At 39.3% G+C, this 14,723-nt stretch overlaps 1 non-coding gene and 1 pseudogene across 1 annotated transcript; both read right to left on the bottom strand.

Annotated features, from left to right (window-relative positions):
- Positions 1 to 1,738: 1,738 nt before the first annotated feature.
- LOC124102327 (large ribosomal subunit protein uL16-like) lies at positions 1,739 to 2,323 on the bottom strand (annotated as a pseudogene).
- On the bottom strand, positions 2,294 to 2,398 carry LOC124102343 (U6 spliceosomal RNA). Its single transcript, XR_006854852.1, has one exon. It is a non-coding gene; the product is annotated as a U6 spliceosomal RNA (small nuclear RNA).
- Positions 2,399 to 14,723: the final 12,325 nt, after the last annotated feature.

Here is a 14,723-nt window from a genome sequence, read left to right as displayed (position 1 = left end):
TGCCAGTTGAGATGGGGAGGAGAACTAGAAACAGAAACAACCAGGAAGCCTTTGCAGTAGACAGTTACAACATGGATTAGGGGATATCTGAACCAGGAACTTGGAAGTGAAGTCCAGATGGTTGAATGCCAAGTTGCACGCTACTAAAACACTCAGGGGTCACTCCAGGGGAATTGGGCTGCACAAAATAACCACACTGGAGACAGAAATACCTTTTTCTTTGGGGGTGCTGTGATGGCTCCTCTGACCTTAAGGGTCCGCAGAAAGAGAGAGAGCATGTGCTGACCCCTTTTCTTGAGGAAAAGCCATTCAAATGAGATAAGGGTTCAGGTTTCAAGGGGCTGAATCTAGCTTCATGATGTCTGCTGTCAGCAGGTTGACTGACATCTAGAAAGGTCACAGCCAAGGGGAGAGTAAGAGAAGGGGGCACAGGAAGGGTGTTTCCATGGAACATTCTATTCTAAACAGGGCAAGGGATAATATTACAAAGGAACAGGTGGCTCCACCCATGGGGATGAAGGAAGGCACGCCCATGCACAAAGACACAGTCCCTGGGACCCTAAAGACTGGGGCTAGCGACTGGGTTACCTAGGCAACCAGATCACAGAGTGACTGATGCTGCTGCACCAATCAGAAGGGGAGACAGACGTGGTCACGTGCTAATTTGGCCTTCCTTCCGCAGTTGAAGAGACACTTTAAACATAAACCGACGGTAAGGACTTGGGGACTTAGAAAAATGCTAGGGAAAAAAAGTGTGTGTGTGTGTGTGAGGGGGGGGGGGGTCTTCTAAAAATCCCAGAGAGATCAGAAGAGTAGAGGAAACGGACAAGGTGGAGGGAGGAGGGGAGGGAGAGGAGAAATAGTGGGGAATGATATTTGCCAAATTATATTGTTATATAGTGTGCATGTATGAATATGGAACAAGGAATCCCACCATTATGTCCAACTACATTGCACCAATAAAAAACATGGAAAAAAGAAAAACATTAGGAATGTTTGTAAGTGGGGTTAAGAGAGCTCAGGTTTTCAGATTTTCTCCTTAACCAAGCAGACTAGGGGAGGAGTAAAAAATAATAATAATAATAATAATAATAATAATAATAAATAAATAAATAAACAAAAAATCACCATCAACAAAGAGCCCTGGAAAGTAAAAGAAAACCAAGTGAATCCCTTTCTCCACTCAAATCCCAGGGTAACTCAGATTCTTTATCTTCTGAATTACACAAAATGCACAGAAGCTGCACATTGAGATGCCCAGATCTGCTAATCCATGTTCTGGACTCCTTCCTACCCCTCTTTGGATTTCCTTCTCAGAAGTTGCTCTAACAGTCTGGTCTGTGTGAAGCAGGAAAACCTTTCCCAGTTTGCCCACAATGACCCTGCAGGCTGGGCAGAAGGAGTCTTTCTGTAGTGTGTTGGAAGAGGCCACTGCAGCTCAAGATGGAGACCCTGAGGGCTGCCCCAGTGTTACCCTGGGTTATAGATTTTCTCAAAGCCTGGACTGACTGCTGGCACCTCCTCTTTCCCTTATGACTCTCACACATCCACTCTCAACTTGTCTGTTGCCCAGACCACATTTTACACCATTGATTCTCATCTCTGCAGCTGGTTTGATGCAATCTTTATTCTTTTCTAAACTATACATGCCCCTTTGTTGCTTTTTCAAAATTTTTTTATATGATACAGGATTTATTGTTGAGTTTTTATTAAGAAGGAGACAATACAGTAGGAGCCCTCATGGATACAGGTTCTGCCACTTGTACAGGGGACCATGACTGGGGATATATTTGACCCTCCAGTCATTAGGAATGAGCCACTTCTCAGCCACTATATCTTCAAATTCATCAACTTTAAACCTGGTAAACTCCCATTTCATTGAGATATGGAGCTTTCCGTGGTTGGTAACTTGAACTTGGCCCTGCATACAGCCTCAATCACATGTTCCTTGTCCTGCAGCTTGGTGCGGCTGGACACGATGACTTGGCCAACATGAACCCTAGCCACTGTGCTCTGGGCTTTTCCAAAGGCACCCTGCATACCTGTCTGGAGACTATCAGCCTCAGGGCAGAAAAACATTTTTTTGATGTAGAAGTGTGGAACTGCATTCAAATAAGAAAGCCATCTTTGCCACCACTTCTTACCATGTACTTGTTTGCACAAATACAGGCAGCTCCCGCGGCTTCAGAGTCTAGCTGCCCACATTCATCTGACACCAAAAAAAGGGGAACTCATCCACTTTTGCCTTCTTCTGTTCAAGGTCAAAGATATGGAGCTTAGCATCAGGGACAACAAAAATATAAAATGCTTCATGAATTTGCATGTCTTCCTTGTTCAGAAGCCATGTTAATCTCTGTGTTGTTCACAATTTTAGTGTATATGTTGCTGAAATGAGCACTCCAAAATTATTTCTTGATCGAATTCTGCCATTCTGCTACAAAATCTCTGCTGTAGCTCTTGTCAATATGCTGTGGTAACTGTGTTTATATTTACTGGGTGTGTGATTTCTGTTATTTGATAGTAATCCCCCTGCAATCGCAGCTTTGCTCAGTTTCATTGGTGACAGCTAATAGTGTCAAAGATAAAGCTGGCCAGGTGAGGTAGTGGTGCATGCCAATAATCCCAGCAGTTTGGGAGGCTGAGGCAGGAGGATTCCAAGTTCAAAGCCAGCCTCAGCAACTTAGCAAGGCCCTAAGCAATTTAGCAAGACTCTATCTCAAAGTAAAAATTAAAAAAGGGGGCGGGGCTGGGGATATGACTTGGTTGTTGTGATTGAGCACCTCTGGGTTCAATCCCTGGTACCAAAAAAAAAAAAAAAAAATATATATATATATATATATATATATATATATATATATATGCAAAGCTGGATACTTGTTTAAGTGATAAGGTCAGATTTTTATCAGCAAAATATTACTGGAATAGGGAAAACAGCACCCCCCACTCCCAGGAACTGAACTCAACTTTGATTTGTACAGAGATAACTGGGTCTTTTTGTTGTTGTTGTTGTTTATTTAAATTTTAGCAGCATTCAGTATGGACGCTGTGCCTCATTTTTGGTGGCTGGAATTTATCAGTCTTTTCAGTGGCTGGTGTAATTAGACTATCCCTTATCCTGTCTCCCTGTAATGTTCCTCTTCCTGTCTCAAAACCTTCTATCGAGATCAGAATAGACATTTTCCAGCTTGTTCTTGATTTTCTTGACCTGTTGACATAGACTCTCTCCTTGACTAAAGGTTTAACAAAGCTCATCTGAGTGTTGCCCAGATTGGCCTTGAACTCACCATCCTGCCTCAGCCTCTTGAGTAGCTGAGATTACAAGCATATGCTACCACACCCTCCATGACTGGGCCTTAAAGACAGAATAAGGACAAGGGTTCAAGTAAGGGTTCCATACAGTAAAAAAATGACATAAGGAGGGTAAAGGGGTTTGATCCACGTGAAACCCATCTGGGTTTGCTCACTGGTGCTGTGGAAGTTAGACTCTTAGCTTCCCAAGCAGGCTGGGACGCTGACTTCAGTAAATTGTTTTGGCAGTCTTGAGTTTTCTCAGGCAGACACTTTAAGGTTGTTCTTGAGATGTGTTAGATATGTTAATGGTTGTTCAAGTCTTTTTACAGGCCACAGGGACGTAGACAAGAAGAGGGCTCAGATGAGCCTTGTTAAACTTTAGTCAAGGAGAGAGTCTATGTCAACAGGTCAAGAAAATCAAGAACAAGTAGGAAAATGTCTATTTTGATCTCAATAGAAGATTTTGAGACAGGATGAGGAACATTACAAGGAGACAGGATAAGGGATAGTCTAATTACACCAGCCACTGAAGAGACTGATAAATTCCAGCCACCAAAAATGAGGCACAGTGTCCATACTGTATGCTGCTAAAATTTAAATAAGAAGTCGTTACTTTGTGTTTGTCTGGTATCTCAGGACAAAAATTAATGTTGAGTTGGATTTTAGTTTAAATAACTTGTATTAGTCACTTATTCCTAAGGAAGCATAGGAATAATGATGCAGATTGACTTGTTATTTAAGATATCCCTCCCCTAGAACTATAGGAAAGTGATTCTTTCTTTTAGATATTTAGTTTTATCACTTAATAAATATTAGTCTGTTAGCCTTTATTATTTGCATTTTGTAAGTGTACAACATTGCCTTTTATGCCTCTTTCTATTTGGTCATCTGATTTATTTACTTGGTGTTCTAGTTTGCTGAGGTTTGTGACTAGTTAACACAGTGACCCTATTTTTTCATATGATGTTCATGGTAACTTCTGCCAGGGTTCAAAAGGTAAGAATGTGAGAGAGATTGGGGAATAGGGTTCAAAGCTTAATGTGCTCTTTATCGAAAGGGTAAAGGTAAGAGGGCTAGAGAAAGCACTGCATGGTTGTCTATAGGAAATAAGTTTCTTTTAAAATTGAGATATAATTTAAAGGTACCAAAATTCACATATTTAGAATGTAGAGTTGGACTAATTTTGGCAAATGCACACACATCCATTTAACTTACATCCATTAGGATACAGATGTAGGGTTGCAGCCCTCCCTCTCTAATGCCAGCAACCCCTCTATCTCCTGAGCTCCAGCAAAGGAAGAGTTAGTTAAGTGAGGAGGTCTTTATATTGTGACTCCCACAAAGGCAATTGCCTACAAACTGACCTGTGGTAAAGCCCTCTGGAAGCAACTGGCTACAGAAGCTGTTTGCCAAGAGAGTGCCCTCTACTGGAGGGATGAAGAAACCTCATCTTCACAGCCTCCATAGAAGTTATCACAAGTCCATTGAACTTCTGATTCACAGTGTGAGAAACTGCCCAGGATTTCAAACAGATGTGGGTTACAGAGCATGGCTATTGATGCTTTGTGGTAGGCAAGTGAGTCCTATCTGGCTGACTGTGTGTGTGTGTGATCTTGGGAATTGAACACGGGACCTTGTGCCTGTTAGGTAGGTGTTCTACTATTGAGCTATATCCACAGCCTTATTTATTACCAGAGATTGAACCCAGGGGCGCTTAACCACTGAGCCACATCCTTAGCCCTTTTATGTTTTATTTTGAGACAAAGCCTCATTAAGTTGCTGAGGCTGGCTTTGAACTTGTGATCCTCCTACTTCAGCCTCCCAAATTGCTGGGATTACAGGTGTATACCACTGGGTCTGGATTTAAAAAAAAATCAATTTAATATAGGGTCTTGCTAAGTTGCCCGGACTGACTTGGAACTTGGGATCTTTCTGCCTTGGTCTCCCAAGAAGCTAGGGTTACAGGCATTTACCACTGGGACCAACTAGTTAGCCTTTTTGAAGACACCAATCTGTGTTCTAGCCATGTCACATGTGCAGCAGTTATGCCAAGGGACACCTGGAAATCATGATGTATATATGTAGAATGTGCTGAAGAATCCACTATGATAGGAAACATTTCATCCTAAAAAACAAGAATAAAAACAAAACAAAGTAAAAATCAAAAAACATTTTCTGTTATTGGTAGTTCTGAACATAATCTTTCTCATGGAGTCAAAAGGTACCTAAGTATATGATTGCAAGTGGAAAATCAGGGGACAGTAATCAGGTATCATCAGCTTTTCCATTTCTTTTACATGTGAATTTTTAATACAAATGCAAGTCAGAATTTTTCAGTGAATAAATTTTAGTAGTTCAACTTTATAACAATTATAAATACACCTGATAAATTTTTTTGGATATTGAAATTTTCTGGACATTTGAAAATTTTAAAAACAAGTAAATTCTTACTGAGGGCAACTAAATGGTATGTGTAGCATTTTTATCCTACAGTAGGCTCCAGTCATTCATTATATTTTTCTGAGTTGTCTTATACACACCTTTTTTAAAAATGTTTTTTTGTAGTTGTAGATGGACAAAATGCCTTGGTTTTATTTGTTTATTTTTTATGTGGTTCTAAGGATCAAACCCAGGACATTGCACGTGCTAAAGAAGTGCTCTGCTACTGAGCTACAGCCCCAGCCCCACACACACCTTTTTAATGTTGTCTGGTTTCGTGCCCTTTCCTGTAAGTTTGCTATTAAAATGCATTAAACCATTTTTTTAAAAGGATATAGATATATTTTTGTCAACCAGGAAGTGTTCTTGTGCTCAGCCACTTTTAGGAACAATTACTGTTCTGATTTTATAATAAATTTGTTTTTTTCTGTAGAACTTTGTACACCTGGAATCATACATTGTGTGCTTTTGTGATCTGACTTCTTTCATTCAGCATTAAGTTTTTGAGATTAATTCAGGCTTTTGCATGTACCAGTAGTTTGTCTCTTTTTATTATTGAATTGTATTCTATTGTCTGAATCTATCCCAGTTTATTTATTTTTCTATTGATGGATACCTGGGCTATTTCCGGTTTGGGGGCTATTATGAATAAAACTGCTATAAGCATTCTTTCACAAGGCTTTCTGTGGATGAATATTTTTTTTTCTTTTGGATAAACACTGATATTGCTGAGTCATAGGATAGATGTATGTTTAACATTTTAAGAAATCGCCAAACTTTAAGAAACTGTCCAGAGTAGATAATTTTATATTCTTACTAGCAGTGATGAAAGTTCTTTTTGTTTTGTACCCTTGTTAAATTTGGTGTTTCATTTTTTAAAAATTTTGACCATTCTAATGAGTTTATAATTACATTTTACTATACTTCTAATTTAATTTTCCTAATAATTAATGATCTCAAGCATCTTTTAATATACTTATTGGACATTCAGATACCTTCAGTGAAGTGACTTTTGCCCATTTTAAACATTGGGTTGTCTTAATTACTGTGATATAGGAGGTTTTTAAAAATATATTCCAGTTAAAAATCCTTTGTCAGATATTAATGTCATGAATACATTCTTCTGGACTTTGATTAGTCCATTAAGTTTTCTTTTCTTTTTTTTTAGTTGTCGATGGACACAATATCTTTATTTTTATTTATTTATTTTTATGTGTGCTGAGGATCGAACCCAGTGCCTCACGCTTGCAAAGCAAGAGCTGTACCACTGAGCTACAATCCCAGCCCTAGTCTATCTTAATGGTATTTTTAATAAGCAAAAGATTTTAATTTTGATGAGGTTCCAATTTGATGTTCTCAATAAAAAAAGTCTATCCAAGGATATATTCTTTTGTCTTCTTCTAGAATGTTTATAGTTTTAGTTCTTATATTTGTATTTATGATATGTACTGAATTAACTTTTGAAAAGGTTTCAAGGTAGAAGTTAAGGCCTTTCCTTCCCAATTTGGATAACTATTTAAGTGTCATATATTGGAAAGATTTTCCTTTCTCTATTGAGTTGCTTCAGTGATCTTGTTGAAAATCATTTAACTCCTGTGTATAAATACATATCTGGTTTCTATTCTATCCTATTGAACATATTGTCTATCTTTGCTCATACTGAACTATTGATATTACTGATAGTAAATCTCAAAGTCAGGTAGTGTAATTCCTTTAATTTTATTTCTTCTTTAAAAATTGTATTGGTTTTTCTAGATCCTTTGTGTTTCTTTTTCTTTCATTTTCAAGTAGCTTAGGGTTGCCTTAGGGTTAACTTAAGTAGATTAGGGTTGCTTTAAGTTGCTGAGATGAGACAAACCTGTGATCCTCCTGCCTCAACCTCCAGAGTCACTGGGATTATCAGTGTGCACCACCATGTCTAGCTGGTTCTTTGCATTTCTGTATAAATTTCACACTTAGTTTATCAATATCTATTAAAAAAAGAAAATAAAACCATGAAAGTTTTGAAAGACTTAAACATAACAATTCACTCTCCTTGGAAATATTTCAAGATTTCTATAATAAGCTGTCCTTGATTTTAACTTCCAAGACTGAAGAACTATGGCTAAATTTTAGTTTTTGCTCCAATGTGAAATTTAATCCTCTTGTGATTTCAGGAAAATATAAGAAGAAAGATAATGGAGGGAAAACAGATGGAAAAGATTGTGGACATGCAGAATGAAGCAGCTGAAGGGTGCTGAATGTGTCAGGTAAGAGTTTCTGCTTCCTCAATGAGATACGTTAAGATGGGCCATAGGCAACTCTAACCCATAGTCATTGGTCTTAGCATACTCATCTTACAGAGAAAATAGGAAAGCCACTGAAAACATTTTAATGTTTTAATACCCCTCTTCTACCCAATCCAAAAGTTCATGTAGACACAACTATTGCAAGTTGGTTTCAAGACCATAGATAAGGAAACATTTTTGAATAAAATTAGAAACACTCATGACCAGCTACTTGCTCCCTCTCTTGAAACCTGCGATTACTCCCTTGGCACACAGTGTGTTCCTCCAGAATATGTTTCACACTGGTACTAATCATACGAATATATCGAATACATCCGGACAAATGTTTCTCTTAACTCATTCATTTCCTTACTCTAATGATAACCTTTGGTATTTGTAGGGAATCACAATTTTATTTCCTAAAACTAAAGCGGTGTTTAGCCATTTTGTCTTCCATTGTGAGAAGTACTCACCCCACATTTCTCTCTTAGCACAACCAACTATGTCATGCTAAACCGATTAAGATTCAGGTCAAATGCTGCTATCAGAGCTCTTTGAAGTTTCAGTAGAGATTTCAAAGGGTAATTAAGAATCTGTTTGAATTTTCAACTTATAATAATCCTGAATATGGATAATGCAATTAGGATATGTTGTTTCCCATGTACTCATACAAAATGTAGGCATCTGTGTTCTAAGCAAAAATAGATATTTTAAAAATAATTTTAAAATATGAACCTCAGAACAAGAATAATCTTTGAAATATAGATTAGGAAAGCATAATGAAAAGGACAAAAGGGGGAAAGAAAAGAGAAAAAGTCTTCTAGGCAGTACAAAGATTATATAGTAACAATTTTTAGGAACACAAGTATCCCATAGGATCAATTAAGGCCTCCCAAATTCACAATAGTGAACCTGTCAGAGTCCAAAAGTGCACTTAGTGCTTGAAACTTATGTCTTTATATATTGTTAAATGTGGCAGTGCCTGTTCTACTTCCAATTGTATCTTATATAATTCCTCAGTCACTGACTCTTCATCCTTCTTTGATCATTATTGACATCTTTCTTTCAACCATCTTTTATCTCTTAGTATCCCACTTGAATCCCCCAATCTTCACCCTACAAATCACTCTGCTTTCTCCCCTCATAGACCTGCAAGCCCTGCGAGGGAAATAGCCACGGCCATGTGATTAGGCTCTAGCAAGTGCCTGACAAATGGCTGATTCTTAGTAAATCCTTGTGGAATAAAGGGATGAAAGAAAAAACCAAACAAACAAACTCTAGAAAATACACTTCCCTCCCTACCTTATCTCCTACCTATCCCTACTTATCTTACCCTTATCTCTATCTATCTTATTTTATTTATAAGTTTAAATTATGCCTTGTTAATTTTTTTATTGCATCTAGGCTAGGTTAAGGCCACAAATTGCTTTATTTAAACCTGGATACTGTAGTGTCTAGCACAGCCATACATAAAATTGTTTGTTTTTCTTATTATAATACTAATTTAGGAATGGCAAATAATTCAAGATGATGCATGTGAGAAGTTGAGAGGAGTACTTATAAAGGTAGAGCAAAGCAGAGAGGTAATGAAAGAAAGAAAAGAAAGACATTCTAGGCTGAGGAACAATCAGTGAAAAGTTCAGGAGCAAAGAGTGACATGGTGTGTGTGAGATGCTACAAATATTATTATATTGCTGGTACATAAAGCACTCAGTGGGGGTGGTGAGAAATGAGACTATAAGTAGACAAAGGCCATATTGTAGAGGGCCTCATATTCCCAGGTAAGGAGTTTAGACTTACCCAGGAAATAAAAGTAATTCATTCATAGTTCCATACAAGCAAGGCATCCCAAGAACATGTCTAATAACAAGGACATATTATTATTTTAGATAGATTATTTTGGTAACAATGTGGATGATGGATTTAGAAAGATACTTTCGGTAGTAGAAAACTTGAACTAATGCAGAGCTGGGCATGAAGTTGGGGAATATATAGCATAAAACCAGTAAGATCTGGTAACTATCTAGAAGTCCAACTTGAGAAAGAGGGAGGAGCAAGGGACAGATTTCTAGATGAGGTGTAGAGGTGTTACCTTAGAGCTAGTGAAAATAGGAATGGTGCAGATTTGATGGAGAAAAAGACGAAACCATTTTTGGTCAAGACTGAGATGTTGTGGCTGTCCAACATGCAGCTGTCTATAACTACCTGAAAAGGAAGGGACCTGGCCCCAGATGTCCCTAATGGGGCCATCTGTGGTCATCAGCTGTCTGCATCCTGTTGTCTTTCCAAGGTGTTCAGTAGTGGGCAAGTATAGCCCTCAGTGGATAAGAACAAAGTGAAGGAGAGGCCAGTTCCCTGCAAGCCATTTTAATGGGATTCAATTCTTGCTCTTTATTCAATTCTTACAAAATGGTAGATCTGTTGGCTAGTTGAGAAAGATTTATTTTTCTTTCATTGATGATCCTGCTGACTTTGTTCCTAGGAAGAGCATGGACTAATAATTTAAAGATCTCTTCACATAACAAACCTATTTCTGATGCTTTTTGTCTCTGGACAACTTGTTTATGTTAATTTATCCAGCCTGTCTGAAGGATGGGTGGAGCGGATTGAAATGAAGGGGATTTTTCCCTTTTATGAGAGAAAGTTGGGGCAGAAGAGGAAGTAGAAAGGGAAATCCAAAGCTAAAACAGTGGAAGTTAAAACAGTTGAGCCCATAAATGTAGAGAATAGAGCAGAGGAGCTTCAGGCAAGCCGAAGGTTCTCAATTTGTTTAACTTGATCTTCATTTGGAGGTCATAATTTTTCTTTGGTCTTTTCCTCATTTTTCCCGAGTCATATAAAAATTAAAAAGTGCTGTCATTATAATTTCATTAAACATTCAACTTCACTGGGACTGTACTATATGTCCAGTACTGTTGTATGTGCTTGGAATATAAATGTTACCAAGACATTGCTCTTGTCCTTAAGAAGTTTAGCCAGAATGGTAGTTCTCAATGCTGGCTGCTCTCAAGAACGGCCTGAAACCTTAAAGACATCCCAGTGCCCAGTCCTATTGAATCAAAATTCCTGGGATAGAATTTTGGAATAGAACAAATTGATCATTATTTTAATACCATAAGGAATTAAGATTTTCAGCAGCAGGAAAAAAAAGCCATAAACATAAAATCAAAATAGGTGAATAAAGACTTTTTAACCTTAGATATGAATGGAAAATGTCAGAATGAAATATTGATATAGTTCTGTTTTAAAAAGTGCTTGCTTCCTGTGCTGAAGAGTTATCTATGCTCCTATGTTTATTGCAGAACTATTCAAAATAGCTATGCTATATAATAACTGAGGTATCCATGTCTATCAATGGATGAATGAATAAAAAATGTGGTACATATATACAAAGGAATACTATATAGCATAAAATGGTATCCTAACATTTATAGTGATATGAATGGAACCAGAGCCTAGTTTGTTAACTGAAAAAAGGCACAGAAAGACACTGCACGTTCTTACTTATATGTGGAAGCTAAAACAGTTGAGCCCATAAATGTAGAGAATAGAGCAGTATAGCGATTTCTCAGAAAACTTGGAATGGAACCCCCAATTTGATCCAGTTATCCCATTCCTCAGTTTATATCTAAAGGACTTAAAATCAGCATACTATAGTGACACAGCCACATGGATGTTTATGTGACACAGCCACATCAATGTTTATAGCAGTTCAGTTTACAATAACTAAAATATGGAACCAAATTAAGAGCCCTTCAACGGATGAATGGATAAAGAAAATGTGATGTATATACAAAATAGAATATTACTCAGCCTCAAGGAAGAATAAAATTATGGCATTTGCAGGTAAATGTACAGAGCTAGAGAATATCATGCTAAGTGAAATAAGCCAATCCCAAAGAACCAAAGGCTAAATGTTTTCTCTGATATGCAGATACTAATTCCCAATAAGGAGAGGCTAGGGAAGAATAAAGGTACCTTGGATTAGACAGAAAGGAGTGAAAGCGGGGGAGGGGGTATAGGGGCAGGAAGGACAGTATAATGATTTGAACATTATTACCCTTTGTGCATATATGATTACATGACTAATGTAACTTTACATCATGTACAACCAGAAGAATCAGAAGTTATACTCCATTTATGTGTGATGTGTCAAAATACATTCTACTATTATGTGTAACTAATTTGCACACACACACACACACACACAAAGTAGAGGATAATATAGTGATTACCAGAGGCTGGGGAGGGAGTAGGGGAAGGAAGATGTAGAGAGGATGGTCAATGGATGCAGGAGTACAGTTAGATAAGAGGAACAACTTCTAATGTTATCTTATCCTAGAGTAGGATAAGATAATGATCCTGTCAGATCATTAATAACAAAAGGATCCTATTCCAGGAGATCTTACCCCTGTCACTGAGCACTCTCTGGGATTACTAGGAGCAATTAGTAATTAGCTACCTTACAACTGGCAGTGCTACCCACAGAGAATTTGTCCCATTCCCTAGTAGGACTTTGATCCTTGTTCTGTTGATTACCTTCCAGGAAGATATGGCGACTGGCCAAATGCCCAGCTCACTCCACCAGTTGAGTGCAAAAGTGGGCAAATGGCCAAATAGCGGGCACATCAGGCTTGTTGGCACAGAATTCACTAGGAGAAACTCACAGACACAGGGTTGATCTTCCATTGTCCCTCCTAGGGAATGAAACAGCAGACTCCCTCTGCTGCACACAGTGAGGCATTTAAGCTGAACACTGAAAGATGGCCCCTCCCCGTGATCAGAATTGGGTGTCCTGGTGATATGGTATAGTACCTCCTTGTCTCTGGTCCTATGCCGTCAGATTAATTTCCAGCCCCTCTCAGAGTGTGATCAGTCGGTTGGGACCCAAGCCTTGCCGTCCACAGGTATATAAGAAGGCTTCTTGGAGGCAGGATTCTCCACAGAGAATGTTCAGGATATAGCAAGCTCACCTCAGCCTTGGTGTCATAAGGGTGAGGGGACTTCTGGTAAGCATTAGCAGTAATGATTGTCCAGGGAGCTTCAGAGATGGCTCGCTTCTTTTCCGGGGGACTAGCACACAGGGGATCAATCTTGGGCAAATTTTGGTTTCTAGATATTTGGGCTGCTGCCAGGCTTTTGCAGTAATGAGTAGCCATGTGTTCACCTCCTTTGGGGAGTTTATGATCACATCCTTGAGACTGAGTCCTGGAAGTAGGATTGCTAAGTCAAAAGCCATGTGTCACTTTTCTGGGTATTGTCCATTCTCTTCTTTGTGGGTTGTATTCTTTTATCAAAACGTTTTTTAAAAGTTCTCTAGTGATTCTAACATGCATCCAGCATTGAGAGAAATGCTGGACTAAAATAGAATTCTGAAAATGTCTTATATCTCTTGAAAATTATTTGGGGGACTGGGGTTGTGGCTCAGTGGTAGAGTGCTTGCCTAGAATGTGTGAGGCACTGGTTAGATTATCAGCACCACATGTAAATAAATATAAAGGTCCATCAACAACTAAAATAATTAAAATTTAAAAAAAGAAAGAAAAGAAAATTATTTGGACTCTTCTGTTTCTTGGTAAATCTCTGACTAGGACTTCATTTTAAAAAAAATCACGATTATGAATCAGCCTCCTTATATTAGAGAAAACATTTGGCATACTCTTTTCAACATCTACCTTATCAAGTGACCTTGCTTGGATATTCAAATAGAGATATAATTTCTTAATATCCTTTTTAAAATTTTTATTTAGGAGATCCAACATGGCGGTGGGTGCGGAGAGATCAAGTCTCTGACCTCTTCAGCTGCGCAGGCATAGGGAGTCTTAAACCATCTAAATGCTGTTTGCTCAGGATCACTAGGCAATGCTGAGCTGACGTGGATCTGGGGCGAACAGTTTGTGCCTCTCAGAACACACACCGAGCTGAATTCAAGCTCCTGTTCACCTGCATCTTGAAGACAAACAGCTGTGACTCAGCCCTAAACGATCCCTCGGAAACAACTGGTCGGCCCTTCTGAACCTGCGGAGGTTAATACCAACCGAGCCTTCATAGGCAGTGGCCACATGATTGAGACGGGGCTTGGGAGAGCCAGTCAGGACCCACCCGTTGCATTGGTCACCCAGCAAAGGGAACGAACTGTCGCCATTTGCATGGGATACCACCATGGCAGAGAACTGTCACCAGAATGCGGTGGAGGAGATAACTTCATTGAAACTGGCGGCAGCAGGTGTGTAACCCCCTAGCCCTCCCTCTCCACACAGCGAGGAAACCTTAAGGGCCCCTCCCAGCTCTCCCATGAGCGCGATAGTCAGACTGAGGGAATCAGGAGTGGCACAGGACCGCGCGTGGGACCCCTGCTACCATTCCCACCAGTGCTGACAACTGAGGTCTCTTGCACCAGCTGCCAGGGGCGTGGCTACTGGAGGGCAAACAAAATACGCTGAGGATTCTCAGCCCCAAGCTCCACAAACTTAGGGTCTGAGGGAATGGCAAACAGGGAGAGTGTGCCCAGTTGTTCAAGAAAATAGGACTCCTGGGAGCAGCAGACCTGGCGTGTAGCCAGTGTTGTGGTGAGGCTTGAGGAAAAGTGGGGAAGTAACTAGACACAAGAAAAGGCCCTAGGCATTCAGGACTGGAGACCCGCCCCGTCTGGGAGGAGGAGCTGCTGCACAGTGATTGGTTCCCACGTATTGAGAGGAGAAGCTTGGCCCAGTGGGCACAGCTCCA

This window comes from Marmota monax, unplaced genomic scaffold (genome assembly GCF_021218885.2).
Source record: "Marmota monax isolate L192 unplaced genomic scaffold, Marmota_monax_Labrador192_F-V1.1 WCK01_AAM20220418_F8-fsc00191, whole genome shotgun sequence".
In the NCBI taxonomy this organism is placed as follows: domain Eukaryota; kingdom Metazoa; phylum Chordata; class Mammalia; order Rodentia; family Sciuridae; genus Marmota; species Marmota monax.
This window is presented reverse-complemented; position numbering and strand designations above follow the sequence as displayed.